Here is a 6773-nt window from a genome sequence, read left to right on the forward strand (position 1 = left end):
TCACGATTTGTGTGTGCAGCGTAGAGGCTGCACCACGGTTACGGCAGTGTACTGCTGGGTTGCCTACACAAGCGCTATGCAGGCGGTGAGAAGTCGCTTTGCCGCAACGGCCATGTTTCAGTTTTATCAAAACCCTACTCTTAGTAAGTACACAACCAAAACCGAAATAAACACGCTCCGTTTGTTCCAGTGTTATGCCTAGAAACGTTATACCATTTTTCTAGTCTTAACTTAGTATTATACAATGTGATTCATTAAGATTCTTCCGATATCATGGAACTATATTTCACGAGTAGAGACAGGAACTATGTGTCATTTAGAAATGACGTATCGGGACTAAAAATTGCCCATCGCATGAGTTGCAAACTGTTGGTTCACATCGTTGCTACTAGAGGTCTCCCTTCTCAAGATAGCTTCTTCTTTCCGTCGTTCACTTCGCAACAAGTGTCGAGTTGAGACGGCGAAAGCTTTGTGGCATTACGCGTTTTGAGTTCTCTTTTCAGCGTATGTGGCGTATTTTTGTCTGAAGATTAGCACTGCAACTCCTACCGGTCAAAGCTTTCGACAAAGGCACAGGCCGTTTCAACACATTGAAGCTTAAGGAAAGGGGAAATACGCAAGTCGCTCTCGTATTCTGGTACAAGACATAGAGTTCAGATAATTTTCTGTGTAATCTGCATGAGTGTACTCATCCTGCCAGCCGAGAGATATTCATTGCTCATGCGTCTAGCATGTTTTGCGGCATTTCAAACAATGCTCGATTGATTTACTGCTAGCTATTCATAGTCATGATTGTCGTCGTGAATTCAGTCTGCACACGGAAAATAATTTAGTGGTCTGAGATAAGGCTTTGATCAATTCATATGGAAAAAGGAAACCGCCACGATGTAAGTATATGGGAAATATCTTATTCACATACAGTACTCCACCACGAGAAGGACTCTCTAAAGTTGCTTTATGTTTCGCGTCGTTTCTCAAGAAACGATTTATGACCAGTTTTTTGCAGAAAATATGGTTACAGGAATGTAAATGCAGGAGATGTGGATTTCTCCAAAACTGGGAAAACAGGCTGAAAATGTCATTTCTCAACATGATGGGCACCACCGCGCTCACACCAGCATGTAGGAGGTTATCTAAATAGTGATCTGCCACAAGTGGCGTGCTGATCTCGCATTGCCTGATTAGCCTTCAAGGTCACCTGATCACTGACTTTTTTGCAGGTTCTATGAAAGACTTACCTTTCAACAACTTCGGGCAGCCTGAGATGCCACGTAGCAACACCAGTGAATTCAGTAATTGCAGACCCGTTCCCAATAGTATGGGGCAAAGTTGCGGCTACATGTGGGTGTTTGCCACGGAAGTTATGGAGGGTACACTGAAAATTTGTGGAAGGTAAATGGAAACTATAATCCTAGAATTAAATGGTTCTTCAAGGGCGTTATTAGCGCATTTGAAAATGCTTTCACGTGTAGTTTTACCTTCTCTTATTTAGAAGACATAGTACGGCGAAAAGATTCTTTTTGAAACACCCTGTTGCTTTCATTGCCTAAGGTGAACAAATCGGGCTAACAGAGAAGAAGACAAGTCACCAATTGTCGATTTGGAAGTAGCAATTGGCGTGTGCCTTCTTGCTACTTATGCTGTCACTGGGTGGGGCATACGCTCTCCGTTAAACCAGGACATGTAGAAAGGATACCTTTCTCCATTTCGACTTCCACGGGAATGACCTTGTACTTCCACATGATCAGTTTGAATTAGGGTTTCAGTCAGGCACAATATTTTTATCCAGCAGAATGCTGTACAGTAGTATGTACCCCGCAGCAGATATAGTGATACCCTCTGCGGTTGTTATTGGTGATACATCAGTGAAAATTTATTGTAGGTTCTCAGAAATACATAACTAAAACGGACCTTCTTTATACACTCCATATCTCTCTCGTCCCCTCCTCCTTAATTCATAACATTGTACGTGTTACTTGTAGAAGGCCGCTGTGGCCAAGTGGTTCTAGGCCATTCAGTCAGGAAGCACGGCGCAGCTGCGGTCGCAGGTTCGAATCCCGCCTCGAACATGGATGTGTGTGATGTCCATAGGTAATTTAGGTTTAAGTAGTTCTAAGTCTAGGGAACTGATGACCTCAGATGTTAAGACCCATAGTGCTTAGAACCATTTGAACCATTTTGTTACTAGTACTCATTTAATAACACTGTTATCCTTTAGAATTCAGAAGAAAACTTTCTCGTAGTGGATGTCAATAGCGGGACTGCTCCGGTAGCAGGTTCGAATCCTGCCTCGGGCATGGGTGTGTGTGATGTCCTTAGGTTAGTTAGGTTTAAGTAGTTCTAAGTTCTAGGGGACTAATGACCTAAGATGTTGAGTCCCGTAGTGCTCAGAGCCATTTGAACCATTTTTGATGTCAATAAAACCTATAGTTAGGTACTTCTCATTATTATAACGAGTTTTGCATAAGCTTTATATAAATAGTGTATTCAATTAATCGGCTAGTTTGTAACACAACAACACGTATCATCTCTGTATGAATGTTTTTTGCGTTATAACTGAAGTATTCTGTAATGTACTTGAAGACGTTAGTGATAATCTTTCCGTTTTAATACTAGAAGGTCGTTGTTTGTTTGAAAATAAATTTTATTTCATTAATGATGTACACTCGAAAAGGGCCCCACAAACATGTGTAGCAATTCCGCCGCAGTCTGCAACGTCATTTGACGCAACAGTGTGTTTCCGCGCGTCGCTGTGGCTGGAGCTCAGTTTGCAGTGTCTAGTGTCAATGATCGCGATTCTGTCAAAGAGCGCGTGTTTCTTGTGAAACCATATGGGATTACTGTTTCTTTTAAGACATATCAGCGAATATTTGTTGGATGGTTTGGAACCAGCGTATACCGTCTAAATGCTGCATACAAAAGTTGTGAATAGGATGGAGAGCACTGGAATGGTACTGCGTCTTCACGGCGGAGTCCAGCCGCCATTATTGGAAGAAAAAGCGACTAGAGTGAAACAGTGATTTGTTGGCCTCTACTGCGAGATCTGTTCGATATTTATCTCAGGAATGTGGAATGTTACGGAGCACATGTCAAAGAGCTGCGAATAAAGCCAGCGCGTATCTATACAGGTTTAGAGTTGTTCAGGTACTGAATGTCAATTACAAAGACAAACGCATTATATTTTGCCAATGGTTTCGGCATTTTATTGCTCAGAGGTCAGGAATATTGCAGTACCCATAATTCAACAAAGTGGCGCGGTTCTACCTCTCTTGCTTTGTAAACTCTCAGAACACACGTTTGTGCTGTAATGAAAATTCACATGCACCGGTCGAGAAAGCGCAGCATATACAAAAGATTGGCGTGTTCTGTGCAATACTACAGCGTCACGTCATCGTAACAAATTTTTTAAAGTGAAGTTTACATCGAAATGTTTCGGAAATTTGTGAACCAGTTGGACGACGAAGAACTTACCCTCGGTTGGTACCAAAAGGATGGAGCCACATGCCACAAGTCTCGAGCGCGCAAGGCTGAGGTTGAATTATTTTTCGCCGCAGAGTGATTTCGAAAGGACTGCGGCCCCCGACGTCACATTATTTAACACCACCTGACATTTCCCTCTGCAGTCCCCTAAAAAGCAAGGACTACAGGAACAAACTACACAACTTACGAGAGAAATCCAGGCAGCGACACTTGCAGTTCTGGCAGCAAGCCGGCCGAAGTGGCCGAGCGGTTCTAACCGCTACAGTCTGGAACCGCGAGACCGCTACGGTCGTAGGTTCGAATCCTGCCTCGGGCATGGATGTGTGTGATGTACTTATGTTAGTTAGGTTTAAGTAGTTCTAGGCGACTGATGACCTCAGAAGTTAAGTCCCATAGTACTCAGAGCCATTTGAACCATTTGAGCCACAACATTTGAACCATTTTTGAACCTTGAACAAGATATGACATGTTCGTTTATTTTCATTTCTTGAGTTTTATACAAAGCTTGTAAGTTAATTTAAGCAAATTTTTGTTTGTGGGGCCCCTTTTGAGTGGGAACCCTGTCTAAGGGGCATGAGCCGTGTCGCGATTCGAGCTGTCGCGCCAGGCTTTTGTGTACCCTTATCTTTACCTAGAGGTCGTCCATGAGCGGCTTCGAAGAGGTCTCCGGCGACCACGCTCTCTCTCAGACAGTCCGCGAGATGGCAGATGGTTCTTAGTTAGAAAGCTCGCGGGACGTGCGGAGCATATTGGGTCCAGTTTTATCGGCTGTGCTTTCGACGGCGGGCATTTGGCCGCTTTCCGCCATAGTTAAGGGTAAGTTGGGTGTTACTCTGAGTTTGGATGCATTAATTCACTCACTGTTAAAAGCTTTTAAGAGTTGTTTGATTTCATTTAAAGTCTGTACCGTAAATAATACGTAACTTTGCTTTCAAATGCTCATTAATGTAAAGGTTATTTGGTAAATTTCACCATACCTAAATCTTTGCCTTGCAGTGCTCTTAATTTAGTAATTTGTAACATTACTCTTTGGTTTTGGGGGCCATACTTTTATGTTTGCTGGTTTATGTGGAGCTTTGTAATTTAATAAATTGTAATTCAAATTGTAATTCGAATGAGGTTCAGTCCTCATTGGCCCTGGCCTCACTTGTCCTTCCTTGTAGAGGTGTTTTGAGGCTTCTCGGCGCAGACAAATGAAAACGAAGCAGATGGAAAAAAAAGAAGTAAACTGTTTATTAATTCGCCATAACCGTTAATGAAATTTTCTCACTGTGAGACAAGATGGCCAGTGCCTGCAGAACCATGATTATATCCACGTGTGCACCTTTTCGCCCGAAGCAAATCGACGCCCACGAATGTCTTTCTTCGGGGCTTCAAAAAATGGACATCTTATGGGGGAGAGATCGGGTCTCTGTAGAGGATGCGTAAGGCCTACACAGCATTAATTGTGCATCGTAGTCGAAACAACATTGGCAGCAAGTGGGGGGCATTATCCTGCAACACACTCCGTCCGCCATCATTTCTGGGTGTTTTGACTTGACGTGGAGCTTCAATTTTTACATCTACATCTACATGGAAACTCTGCAAATCACATTTAAGTGCCTGGCAGAGAGTTCATCGAACTACCTTCACAATTCTCTATTATTCCAATCTCGTACAGCGCGTGGAAAGAATTAACACTTATATCTTTCCGTACGAGCTCTGATTTCCCCTATTTTATCTTGGTGATCGTTCCTCCTTATGTAGGTCAGTGCCAACAAAATATTTTCGTATTCGGAGGAGAAAGTTGGTGATTGGAATTTCGTGAGAAGATTCCGTCGCAACGAAAAACGCCTTTCTTTCAATGATGTCCAGCCCAAATGCTGTATCATTTCTGTGACACTCTCTCACATATTTCGCGACAATACGAAACATGCTGCCTTTCTTTGAACTTTCTCGATGTACTCCGTCAGTCCTATCTAGTAACGCTCAAATGATTCAAATGGCTCTGACCACTATGGGACACAACATCTTAGGTCGTAAGTCCCCTACAACTTAGAACTACTTAAACCTAACTAACCTAAGGACATCACACACACCCATGCCCGAGGCAGGATTCGAACCTGCGACCGTAGCAGTCCCGCGGTTCCGGACTGCAGCGCCAGAACCGCACGGCCACCGCGGCCGGCATCTGGTAAGGATCCCACACCGCGCAGCAGTATTCTAAAAGAGGACGGACAAGTGTAGTGTAGGCAGTCTCCTTAGTAGACCTGTTACATTTTCTAACTGTCCTGCCAAAAAACGCAGTCTTTGGTTAGCCTTCCCCACAACATTTTGCCGGCCGGTATGGCCGTGCGGTTCTAGGCGCTACAGTCTGGAACCGAGCGACGGCTACGGCCGTAGGTTCGAATCCTGCCTCGGGCATGGATGTGTGTGATGTCCTTAGGTTAGTTAGGTTTAATTAGTTCTAAGTTCTAGGCGACTGGTGACCTCAGAAGTTAAGTCGCATAGTGCTCAAAACCATTTGAACCATTTGAGCCACAACATTTTCTATGTGCTCCTTCCAATTTAAGTTGTTCGTAATTGTAATACCTAGGTATTTAGTTGAATTTGCGGCTTTTACATTAGACTGGTTTATCGTGTAACCGAAGTTTAACGAGTTCCCTTTAGCACTCATGTGGATGACCTCACAATTTTCGTTATTTAGGGTCAACTGCCACTTTTCGCACCATTCAGATATCTTTTCTAAATCGCTTTGCAGTTTGTTTTGATCTAGTGATGACTTTATTAGTCAATAAACGACAGTGTCATCTGCAAACGACCGAAGACGGCTGCTCAGATTATCTCCAAAATCGTTAATATAGACAAAGAACAGCAAAGGGCCTATAACACTACCTTGGGAAACGCCAGAAATCACTTCTGCTTTACTCGATGTGTTTCCGTCGTTACTACGAACTATGACCTCTCTGACAGGAAACCACAAATCCAGTCACATAACTGAGACGATATTCCGTAAGCACACAATTTCAATACGAGCCGCTTGTGTGGTACAGTGTCAAAAGCCTTCCGGAAATCCAGAAATACGGAATCGATCTGAAATCCCTTGTCAATAGCACTCAACACTTCATGTGAATGAATAGATAGTTGTGTTTCACAGGAACGATGTTTTCTAAATCCATGTTGACTGTGTGTCAATAGACCGTTTTCTTCGAGGTAATTCATAATCTTCGAACACAATATATGTTCTAAAATCCTGCTGCATATCGACGTTAACGATATGGGCCTGTAATTTAGTGAATTACTGCTACTACCTT

The sequence above is a fragment of the Schistocerca serialis genome, chromosome 4 (assembly GCF_023864345.2).
Source record: "Schistocerca serialis cubense isolate TAMUIC-IGC-003099 chromosome 4, iqSchSeri2.2, whole genome shotgun sequence".
Lineage (NCBI taxonomy): Eukaryota > Metazoa > Arthropoda > Insecta > Orthoptera > Acrididae > Schistocerca > Schistocerca serialis.